Source organism: Leptodactylus fuscus, chromosome 7, assembly GCF_031893055.1.
Source record: "Leptodactylus fuscus isolate aLepFus1 chromosome 7, aLepFus1.hap2, whole genome shotgun sequence".
Taxonomy (NCBI): Eukaryota; Metazoa; Chordata; class Amphibia; order Anura; family Leptodactylidae; genus Leptodactylus; species Leptodactylus fuscus.
In genome coordinates this window covers 119,640,776-119,653,442 of record NC_134271.1, presented here as the reverse complement: position 1 = coordinate 119,653,442, position 12,667 = coordinate 119,640,776, and positions in this window count along the sequence as shown.

Below are 12,667 nucleotides of genomic sequence, written 5' to 3'. Positions count from 1 at the left end.
AGCAGGGTTCATGCCAAACCACCGCACCACAGACCATATCTACACCCTGCACAGCCTCATCAAGACGCATGTCCACAACACCAGAAGAGGCAAGATATTCGCCTGCTTCCTGGACTTTAACCCCTACGGCGCCGCGGTCAAAGGCGACGGAGGCGCCATTTTCCCGTTGGCACATGGGCGCCGGCATTTTGGCCGGGATCGCCGGCTCCTGGAGCATGCTCCAGGGCTGACGTCCCGTTGCCATGACAGCCGGGAGCCTTGTACAGGCTCCCAGGCTTGTCTGCAAATCCTCTCTTTTGCAGGCTGGTCTATGCAGCCTGCAAAAGAAAGGATGCTTTTTTGCAATGCATTGCAGTGCATTAGCATTGTAATGCATTGCATTAGTGATCAGACCCCCTGGGGTTCAACACCCCTAGGGGGTCTAATAAATGCAAAAAAAAAAAAAAGTAAAAAAAAAAATATATAAAAAAATATAAAAAGAATTAAAAGTTCAAATCACCCCCATTTCCCTAGAACACATATAAAAGTAGTTAAAAACTGTGAAACATATACATTTTAGGTATCCCCACGTCCAAAGTCGCCCGCTCTACAAATCTATAAAAATATTTTTCCTGTTCGGTAAACGCTGTAGCGGGAAAAATAGTCGAAAGTGCCAAACCGCCGTTTTTTCACTGTTTTGATTCTGATAAAAATTTGAATAAAAAGTGATCAAAGCAATAACATTTCCCAAAAATGGTAGAACTAAAAATTACACCTGGCCCCGCAAAAAAAGACGCCCTATGCATCCCCGTACACTTACGTATAAAAAAGTTACGGCTGTCGGAATATGGCGACCTTTAGAAAAAAATTTTTTTAACACAGTTTTGGAATTTTTTTTAGGGGTCAAAATGTAAATAAAACCATATAAATTTGGTATCCCTGGAACCGTACCGAAACACAGAATATAGGGGACATGTCATTTTGGCTGCACAGTGAACGCTGTAAAACCAAAGCCCGTAAGAAAGTCGCAGAAATGCATTTTTTCTTCAAATCCACCCCATTCTGAATTTTTTTCCTGCTTCCCAGTACATTATATAGAATAATTAATGGTAGCATCATGAAGAAAAATTTGTCCCGCAAAAATTAAGACCTCATATGGCTCTGGGAGCGGAGAAATAAAAAAGTTATGGGGTTTAGAAGGAGGGGAGTCAAAAACGAAAAACGAAAATCAAAAAATGCCATCGGCGGGAAGGGGTTAAAATAGACCTCTGGTATAAAGCAAGTCTATAGATAGATAGATAGATAGATAGATAGATAGATAGATAGATAGATAGATAGATAGATAGATAGATAGATAAGCAAGTGCAGCAAAAAAGAATTGAAAGTGCCAAACTTCAGCCCTTTATTGAAGCAAATGCAACAGAAACATACCATTGACTAGTAAAGCATTTTTAAGAAAAACCAGGGGCAGCCTCTTCACCAGCTGTGAAATATCAAGGTCTTCCCTCTACATCCAAAGGAAAGTCCTCTACCTCCTCCTGTCTCAGAAAACCTTGTCCACTACTATGATGACCCTGACGCAGGGAGGCAGATCTTTATCCTTCTCCAATTCCTCTTGCACCACCTCAGGACGGTGACAGAGACCAAGATGTAGTTATTTTATTCTTTGTTGCTTAAGTGTGTTTCCAGTAAGATATAGCCAAGGGATGACATCACTTATACTGTAGTTGTCCCTATTGACAAACTTGCTGGGCTCCTCAAAGGCTTCAGAAAGAAACACACTTCCGTCATGAGCCTCCATGGCAGATTTCCAAATAACATATTGTCCCTGTGGTTTGTTTCATATGCCATGCCTTCACCTTACACACAGGATGGGGGCTGGAAGCAATGACTTGCCCTTTTGATGTTGGGAACAGGAAGTGGTCCAGAGACGAGGAACTGGATGAGGATGGATCCCATCTGGTGTTGGACTTGGGCCTGCACTAATACGGTGGAGCTAGCACCTGACCTGTCCTTTCCTGGACTGTGGCCACTGCCGCTCCAAACATTGATCTGGTAGCCGTGAAAGCCAAGTATTGCCCCAGCCTATAATTGCTTCTCACCTTGTTAGTGGTGTTATGTACCTTTCAACACACTGACATCCAAAGAAAGGTTCACATTCTCTGACATACGAAAATATAAATCAGGGAAAGCTTTCCTACAGAGAGAATGATGGCTGGGTATCTTCCATTGAGAGCAAGTACAAGTTGAGGAAAAGGGATACACAGATACTGGGATACTTGGTGCACTTATGTTGCTGTGCAAACCAAGAGGCTTGGTGTGTGCTATACTGCATAGGAGCACTGTAACACTAATGTCTACACTTATCTATAATCCCAGCCTATGTACAGTCCGAAGACCCAGAATTCCATGAAGTATCTACGTAATTTACATTGTTCCACCTGCTTGCGGCAACCAGAGGGGGGAGGAGCAAGGTTTGGGTATTTTTAATGAACAAACAGGTAGATGGTTGACACGGGGTGTACACAATTGATATGTTGGTGTTCAGACATTTTAAATTAGACATAAATAAAGTTTGATTTAACCTTCCAATAAAATCTGTGAAAACCATTATACTTCCCACCTTGATATTTTACCCAAGTGACCCTACCAGCACCTCTACCACCAGTACCCCATATACTGCCACTACCATGTCCACCACCACTGCCAACAATCATGTCTCTCATCATAACATCTAAAAATGCTGACTGCTTTCATCTGACTCATAAAGAAGAGGAAAACTAGGAAATATTTAAAGGGGTATTTCCACGTTGCATACTCACCAGTCTTCACTGCTGTAAAATCTTCTTTCTTCCTGGTTTCTTGCATCATTTGGTGGGCGGGGTTTCACATGCAACCTGCCGTTTAGCTCTGCCCCCAAATTAGCATGTAGCTCCACCCACCAAATAGCGTGATCCTATGGCTGAAGGGCCTGTGATGTCATCAAAGGTCCTCAAATAACACTATATGCACAATATTGGACTATGAAGTACAGGCAGGAGCAACTCCATTCTGTGTTACATACAGAGGCTGCCTGTCTCTGCCATAATTAACACAAATTAGCTAGCCTGATAACTGGGAGAACAGAAGACAAGTTCAGAAATGAAAGCAGCTCCTCTCCCCTATCTGAGTGCAGGAAGCTAGGTGACGTGGTGTAGACACAGGAATAGCTAGAAACACAGGCTCGCTCCTGTGCACTTAGCCCCTCCCCCCTGACAGCAGGCAGATACATCACTTGACTTTTGAGCAGATAAGTCAGGGCTGTGTCAGCAATGAATTGAATCAAGTAAGATAGTGGACAAACAAAGCAGTTTTGATGAAGCAATGTATTTAGGAAAAGTCATATGCCATGCCTTCCCCTTACACACAGGATGGGGGCTGGAAGCACTGACTTGCCCTTTTGATGTTGGGAACAGGAAGTGGTCCAAAGAGGAGGAACCGGATGAGGATGGATCCCATCTGGTGTTGGACTTGGGCCTGCACTAATACGGTGGAGCTAGCACCTGACCTGTCCTTTCCTGGACTGTGGCCACTGCCGCTCCAAACATTGATCTGGTAGCTGTGAAAGCCAAGTATTGTCCCAGCCTATCATTGCTTCTCCCTTGTTAGTGGTGGTATGTACCTTTCAACACACTGACATCCAAGGAAAGGTTCACATTCTCTAACATACGGTAATATAAATCAGGGAAAGCTTTCCTACAGAGAGAATAATGGCTGGGTATCTTCCATTGAGAGTGAGTACAAGTTCAGGAAAGGGATATGCAGATACTGGAATACTTGGTGCACTTATTTTGCTGTGCAAACTGAGAGGCTTGGTGTTTCAACCACTGTGCTGTACTGCATAGGAGCACTGGTAACACTAAGAGACCCCCAAACTAATGTCTACACTTATCTATAATCCCTGCCTATGTACAGTCCAAAGACCCAGAATTCCATGAAGTATCTACGTAATTTACATTGTTCCACCTGCTTGCGGCAACCAGAGGGGGAGGAGCAAGGTTTGGGTATTTTTAATGGACAAACAGGTAGATGGTTGACACGGGGTGTACACAATTGATATGTTGGTGTTCAGACATTTTAAATTAGACATAAATAAAGTTTGATTTTACCTTCCAATAAAATCAGTGAAAACCATTATACTTCCCCCCTTGAGATTTTACCCAAGTGACCCTACCAGCACCTCTACCACCAGTACCCCATATACTGCCACTACCATGTCCACCCCCACTGCCAACAATCATGTCTCTCATCATAACATCTAAAAATGCTGACTGCTTTCATCCGACTCATAAAGAAGAGGAAAACTAGGAGATATTTAAGTTTCTCAGCAGGTGCCACATGAATAGTATGGAGCAGTCTCAGTAAGAGATGAAAAAGATGGCTGACCAGTGCAGAAATCTGTGTGGTAAATTACGTGTTACAACAGAACCATTGACGCCAGGTCACACTCGCAGCAACACACCTGGATGTAATATTCTCCTGTGAGCTAAAAAAAATCTAAAATTTCTTCTTCATTCTTCGGAACCCTGCGGGCTAATGGCAGAGTCACAAAGACCAAATATAGAGTGACTGTTGCATAGGAATGGGAGCGCCGACCATCACCAGTCCCACCCACTCCAATCCACATTCAGCCTGGCTGCCGTCAAGTAGGTCCTTTCACTTTACTTTATGGGAAGTTGCGTTCAGTATTCCGTTCGGGTGGGTCTTCATGCGGACTCCCCCTATATTCTGCGGGTTGTTACGATTATGGAGATAACAAATTTATATAATTTTTTGCTAGGTTAAAAAGAAAAATTCTTGAAGTCACCGTATTCTCACACCCGTAACTTTTTACACTTAGGCACGCAGTAAAAGGCATCTTTTATTCAGGTAAAATGTTATTTTTATTGATATCTTGTTGGGGAATTTCTGATGTTTTGATAACTTTTTACTAAAAAAATTTTTAGAAAGGTGAAGTGGCAAAAATTTATGTTTGGCAATTTTTATTTTTTTTTATTTTTTCCTCACTATGGCATTCACCGTATGGGAGAACATGTTTCTACACTTATTGTAGTTCTGGGGATGCAGAATTTCTTTATATTTGGTTTTATTTTTATTTGAGATCTAGGCAAAAGGGTTCATACGAATTTGACATTTTTTCGATAATATTTTTTCTTTTTTAAATTACTGTTTTATTATTAGATCGCTTGTCAAATAGCCGGCAATACAACTATTGATCTATTGGAGACAGTCCTGGTCGCACGTCAATTGTCCTACAACTAGAAAGGTTTGGGGATTGCGGGGGCACATTTAGAGGATCAGGGCCCATAAAAAGTTAAAATGACCATGATCACTTGTATTGCAGGCATTAGTTCAGCTTTTCCGTTGTATGGAACAGCGATATGATAAGAAATGACATTTACCGAGTTGAGATACCAGCGGGTTATGTCTCGCCGGGCTGCCGGGCCAATGTCATTTTAGCCGATGGGTTGGTTCCTTTCCAAGCTGCTTGGACAAATACCACAAATTTCAGTCTTTCTAAAACCAAATCTTTGGTACCTTTGTCCAGAACCAGTTTGTTCATCTCTAAGGCTAGAGCCACACGGTAACAAAAAGTTGCACAAATTTCATACGATGCAATGTCACACAATGCGGTTTTGCAGCGAGGTTCATGCGTCTGCAATTGGTTGTTTTCTTAAAAAAATACTTCACAATTTGCAGTTAACTGTATACACCTGCACAAGTACACAAAAAATCTGGACAGCATAAAAATTACAGCAAAGATTGTAAAGACAAAGATTGTAATAGTGAGCGACTCGCTGTCGTGTGCAACATAATCGCAGTCTATGGGAGCCGTGTCGCCTGCAACACTGACATGCAACAAAAACCAAACAAGATTCCATTGCAGTCGCGGCATGTTACATGCATCGCCATAGAAATTAAGGATTAAGTCACACAAAATATTCAAAAAGGGAAGAAAAAACACAGAGAAGAAAGCAGCAAAAACACAATGAAAAATAAAAACGCATGTTTTCTTGGTAGAGTTTTTTAGCTGTGGTTCACTTCATAGGGCCTTAGCCTAGAAATGTTTTAGTAAAAATAACAGAACTCATCGGCTATGGAGTCCTGAAGCTTTTCATTGTAGTTTTTTTCTGTGCAATTCCTTTATGCCCCCACCCCACCCATGTGTAGCGTTCTCAGTGCTGCCTGACTACACCTGTCCTTCAGGTGTGCAGCTTCTTAGCCATTGGCTTCTGCCCTCACAGTAGAGTATATCAGCCCTTGGGCTTGTGAGTGTGATATACCCAGGGCAGGTTACAGGTATGTTATTGTGGTGGTGGGGCAAAAGGTATACAGATGTAACAGAGACAAAGACCTGAATGTCCTTAGTGCAAGCCATAGTGATAACATCTGCAGTGTTACATGGGATTGAACAAAAGAACCCATTCTGTTCCATATTAGGCTCAGCTCTATATGTATCTTTTTGGGGTTTGCTTTCTGTTCTCCTTGTAGATAGAATGTAGTTTATGTAGTGGTCAGTTGAACCTACTGTAATTGGAAGGATGCAGTATATGTGAGATGTTTGTCTGATTTATACAGTTGGGTGTGTGGGGTTGAGCCAAAACTGAGTGGCTAGAAAAGGAATGGAACATGTATAGAAAGTTCCTAAACTTCTCCCTTCTGCTCAATCCACTCCTGGCTTTGGCTCAAAACTGCAACAACAGTGCGCCTCCACAATGTGTCATATTGAATGAAGTTGGTACAACAGGCAGCTCTACCACAGACAAGCCTTTTGGGGGTTACTATACAGTGTACAGGGCAGGTAGCTGTGGACTCTGTACCCTAAGAAACTGCCTCATGACTGGCAGAATCATTGAAGATTGCCTTTAGAATTCCTCTGCTCTTATGGAGGAGTTCTACTTTATTCTTCACCTGCACTATAACCTTATTTCACCTATATAAGAGCTAACACTTGTCCTGTCCGCCTCTCTCCACAGCCATGGGTTGGGTACCTGGCCTGCAGTTCTGGGCCTTTCTGGCCTTCCTTTGTGGTGAGTACAAAGACTTATTCTATAGCCATAGTATTAGAAGCCCTGCTTGGCCCATTAAAAATTCTTAATTCTTAATTCTAGAGCAGCACGTGGCCAGAGAATGCGTGGCTTTTTCTCTTCACCCTATATTTTGGCATGTTGGTGGGACTTCCTGAGCCTACAGCCATGACTCTATAAGATCTGATGTCTATGTTCCTTATAGTAATGCTAGACCTTGGTGTGCCCATGCTTCCCCCTCCCCTTCTGACCTCCAGATCCTTATGGGTTATTTCTCCAATTAAGCCTGGTAAGGAGTTGCGATGGATTATTTCCTGTAATGTTTTCTGCTCTTCTTACAGGAATCTGTTCAGCTGGTCCACTGGGCAAGGAGTTTGTTACTGTCTTTATGCAGAACTATCAGTTAAGCTACAGCAATGAATCCCGGCTCTTCATCACTGGGTACAATCCTTCCACCACTGTTTCAATATGGATGAACAAGTCCAGCTTCAGACAGGCCTTGATGCTCAGCGAGACATCAACGCTTATTGTCCGTATTCCTCCATATGCAGAGTTGCCTGAGTCTGATAAGTCATACAACGTGTTTGTCATTGAAGCTGATAAGCCCATCTCGGTTCTTTCCCTAAACTACAAGTCATTTAGTGCTGATACTAGCATTGTGTATCCCATTGAAGACCTTGGTACAGACTACTATGTGGTGACTCCTTTAGATGGCCCTGATGATGCATTTAAAGAGTTCTCTGTGGTCAGTTCTAAAGAACCTACCAATGTTGACATCTTCTTGACTGGAGAAGTTTCCTACCAGAAAAGGACCTATGCAGCTGGGAGCAAGCTCACTGTCCTTCTTGAACCATACAGCGCTCTTCAACTCCTCAGTAGAGAGAACTTGACTGGTACTCGTGTAGTATCTCAGAAACCAGTGGCAGTATTAAGTGGTCACACATGTACGTGGAAGAACACCAAGTGTAACCACGTCTATGAGCAGCTATTACCTGTCCCCAGCTGGGGCACCAGTTTCATCATTCCTCCAATACCATTGCAGCGTAAATCTGATATTGTATTTGTTGTGGCTGCCAAGAACACAAAAATCGACTATCAATTTGATACCCAGAAGTCAAGCCAGAACTTAAATGCAGGTCAAGCAATTCAGCTGGAAGTCCCAGTAAGAACTCCCCTCTATCTCAATGCTAGCACTGGAATCCAAGTAATCTACTACTGTACTGGTTGGCAAGACAGCAAGTCTTTTACACAGTATGACCCTATTCTCATGACTATTCCTCCGGTGAGCAGCTACTGTTCCTCTTACTACATCATAGGTCAACAAGGATTTGAAAACTATGGCACTATAGTAGCCAAGAAGACAGACTTCTCAAGAGTCACCCAGAATAAAAATCCAGTTGCCAACTTGACATGGAATGACATTCCAGGAACGGATTATTCCTGGGCAATGCAGAGATTTGGAATAGAATTTGGTTTCCAACTTGTGGAGAATCCAGCCTCACCTTTCATGTTGTTGTCCTATGGCTTTGTGAAACAGAACAGCTACGGATCCCCAGCCATATGTGTCAATGGTGAGCTGCTCAGTTGTTTCCTGGGGGAGGCGCTACCTTGACCACTTCATTTCCAAGGTAATAATTTTATTCTGTTGTTCAGTCTCCTCAGGTCCATCTTGTAACACAGTGAAATGCAGGGCTAAAGAGAAATGCCAGCTGTCTAACGGGAAGCCAATCTGCATTCCAGACTCTCTAGCTTACTGCCATGCAGTTGGTGATCCTCACTACCGTACCTTTGATGGCAGTTTTTATGACTTCCAAGGAACTTGCACATACACAGTTGCTAAGACCTGTGGCAAGGATAGTAGCCTCCCAGTTTTCAACATTGAAGCAAAGAATGAAAATCGGGGAAGTACTCGTGTGTCATATGTCAGTCATGTCACTGTCCAAATTTCTGAATACTCTATATCCCTAGTGAGAAATGAGTATGGATTTGTGAGGGTAAGTTCTTAGTGTCAATATAGCTATATCTTTATGAATGAACACAGTATATACAATAACCCACCTTCACTTTCCAATTCTCTAGGTCAACAACCAACGTCAACGTCTCCCTATGAATCTGAATGATGGTCAAGTCCGCTTGTATCAATCTGGTGGCTCTGTCTTAATTGGAACAGACTTTGCCTTAAAGGTTTACTATGACTGGAACTCCATCCTAAAAGTATCCATCTCCAGTAGCTTCTTCAATAGTGTTTGTGGTTTGTGTGGAAACTATAATGGAAACCCTTCAGATGACCTCATGACTCCAGCTGGTACTCAAGCTCCTAACTTGCCTGACTTTGGCAGAAGTTGGCAAGTTGAAGATGGGGACAGGTTCTGCTGGCACAATTGTAATGGGGAATGCAAAGCATGTCCTCTTGACAGTCAACAAACCTACTCGAGTGAAGAAAGCTGTGGTTTGATCTCAAAGCTCCTACATGGTCCGTTCAGTCAGTGTCACACTGTGATAGATCCCAAGCCGTACCTGGATAACTGCGTATATGATGTGTGTATGAATGGTGGCTCCAAGCAGATCCTGTGCCAGAGCATAAAAACCTATTCTGATGCCTGCCAAAGAAGCAATGTATCAATTTCAGAATGGCGGCTGCTTTCTGGGTGCCGTAAGTTGAAACTTCAATATATTTAATTCTTTCTTAGACTATTGAATAGATTCCAAAAATGGGTTTCCATTTTGATGAAAGGCCATTGTCGTCATGGGTGCAACCCTCAGGTTTTGTTTTGGGGCCAAACCATTTTAGTACACATAACTCCTTAAATTGGCTTGAAACATGGTGTAGAACAGTCTCAGGGCTCCTAGAAACTTGGTGCTCCTGTGGGGCAATGACAGGAGAATCTCTAGTGCTATTAAATAGTGGGATCTTCTGTGATAGTGGGACCAGTGATAATACCTGAACTAAGACGGCTGCTGTGAATAGATCAACCACGACAAAGACAAATCCCAAAGTGTTTGGTTGCATTAGAATCCAGGTGGTTATGACCCAATTCCCCCATTTCTATTGTCTGGTCTTGATATTCCAAAACGGCAGCAGCCTTGTTGATGGAACAGCTTTAGCAGAGATAAGGCCACCCCACTTGCCCTTGGGTTACATGTAGTGGTGATATTATTGAAAGAGAAGTACTCCTGTCTATGGGCTCTGGCCAGTGTTCACACTTCAGAAATAGTTTGCACATGGGTTGTCACTAACCACCAACTTTTCAACCAACTTCATTTTAGGTTTTGGTCATTGTAATAATTCTAACAATATTTGTATTAATCTGGAGAAAATGTTTCCTCAGCAATGCAGTGTCCTGTGAACAGCGAGTACAAGCTATGTGCCCAAGCATGCCCAGCCACCTGCAATGATGATGCGACACCTTCCATATGCTCTGAATCCTGTGTGGAGTCATGTCAGTGTCGGGCTGGCTATGTCCTTGATGAAGGAAAATGCATCCCCAAGTCTGCCTGTGGATGTGTCTACCAAGGCAAATTATATTCTCCCAACGAAGTCTTCTGGGGTGATAATAAATGTGAGAAGCAATGTGTCTGCAATCCTTCCACCAAGAAAGTGGAGTGCAAAATGGCCAGGTGTAAATCTTCTGAGCAATGCTCTGTTGTAAATGGAATCCAGAATTGTTACGCTGTATCTAATGGCACCTGCTCAGCATCAGGAGATCCCCACTACATCACCTTTGATGGCTTGAGATATGACTTCCAGGGCACCTGTATCTACCAGTATGCGGGACTTTGCAAAAAGTCAGATGACTTGGTGGACTTCCAGGTCAATGTGCAAAATGAAAATCGAGGCAGTAAAGTTGTGTCCTATGTTTCAGCAGTCCAAGTCAAGCTCTGGAGCTTTGATATTGTTGTGGACAGGAAATATAAGGACAAGGTTTTGGTAAGTCGACTTTGTCAAGATTCCAAAATGGACTTGTTTAGTATATTGTGATTGGTGAGTCTCTACTAATATTGTGTAATGGTCTTCTCTTTCCAGCTTAATGGAGTCCTAACAAACCTTCCTCTTGTTGAGACTGGCAAACTTACAATCTACAAACAAGGGTATCTTGCTGTGATCCAGACAAGCTTTGGGCTACGTGTTGCCTACAACTGGGACAGTCAGATTGCTGTCACCCTTCCAAGCAGCTATGCTGGAGCGGTCTGTGGTCTTTGTGGTAACTTTGATAATGACAAGAGTAATGACTTCCTCATGAGAAACGACCAGTTGGCCACAAAACCAAGCCTCTTTGGAAACAGCTGGAAGGTGCAAGACGTATCCGGCTGTCATGAAGACGATGACAAGGGAGTCTGCTCAAAGTTGGCAGAGCTGGAACTCCGCCACTTGACCGACAAAGAAGGATGTGGAATTATTAAAGATGGGAATGGTCCTTTCCGTGAATGCCATGCCAAGATGAATCCAGAAGGGCACTTCAAGAGCTGTGTATATGATGCTTGCTTCTATGAAGGTAGACAGGATGTTCTGTGCAAGATTATAGCTAGCTATGCCACCTTATGTCAGGAGGCTGGAGTTGCCATCTATCCATGGAGAAGCTCAAAATTCTGCAGTAAGTAGTTAACTGAGACTAATCCTGGAACTAGCCTTGGATGTTGGAGATGTTTCCTATAGTTCTTGTATTTGTAGTAGAATTTATAACCTTCCTGATCTCTTCCACTCTAGGTCCAATATGTCCAAAGAATAGCCACTATGAAGTATGTTCCTCAGGCTGTGCTCCAACATGCCTTTCACTCTCCCCTCCATTGGGATGTAAACCCGGGTGCTCTGAGGGATGTGACTGTAACGATGGCTTCATCCTGAGTGGTGGAGGATGTGTTCCTATCTCTCAATGTGGCTGCAAATACAACGCTAGATACTACAAAAGCGGGGAAGTATTTTACCCCAGTGGGTTATGTGACCTGAAGTGTGTATGTACAGCCAGTGGGGTTGTGGAATGTAAAGCTTTCAGCTGTGGACCCAATGAGGAGTGCAGAGTAACCGATGGAATCCAGAAATGCCAACCGGTTGGTTCTGCAAACTGCTCTGCTGCAGGTGATCCTCACTACATGTCATTCGATGGTGTGGCCTTTGACTTTCAAGGCACCTGCACTTACACTCTTTCTAAAACCATCACAAAGAAGGACAACTTGGTACCTTTTGCCATCAATGTTACAAATGAGAAGTGGGGCAATGGAAAGGTTTCAGTCACAAAACGGGTCTCCTTTGACGTGTATGGATACAGCCTTGTCCTTCAGTACGAAGTTGGAGGTAAAATCTTGGTAAGTGATCATTTGTGATATTAGCTAAGGTGATGGGTCATGTGCGCAGGCCAAACGTATAGATGGTTACTTTTGCAGGAATTCTGTCCCTTGAAGGGAATCTTGGCATGTTACCTGTATTCTGTGGGTCAGTACAATCATGGCAATACCAAATTTATATAGTATGTATAATGTTTTGCTACTATTTAAAAGCTTGCAAAATAGAAAAACCTTTTTACACCTGTGACTTAGATTTGTGTATGGAGCTGGGTATGGCATCTTTTTATATGGGACAAGCAGTGCCGCACCTCCCATGAGGCGACCTGAAGCGACCGCTTCAG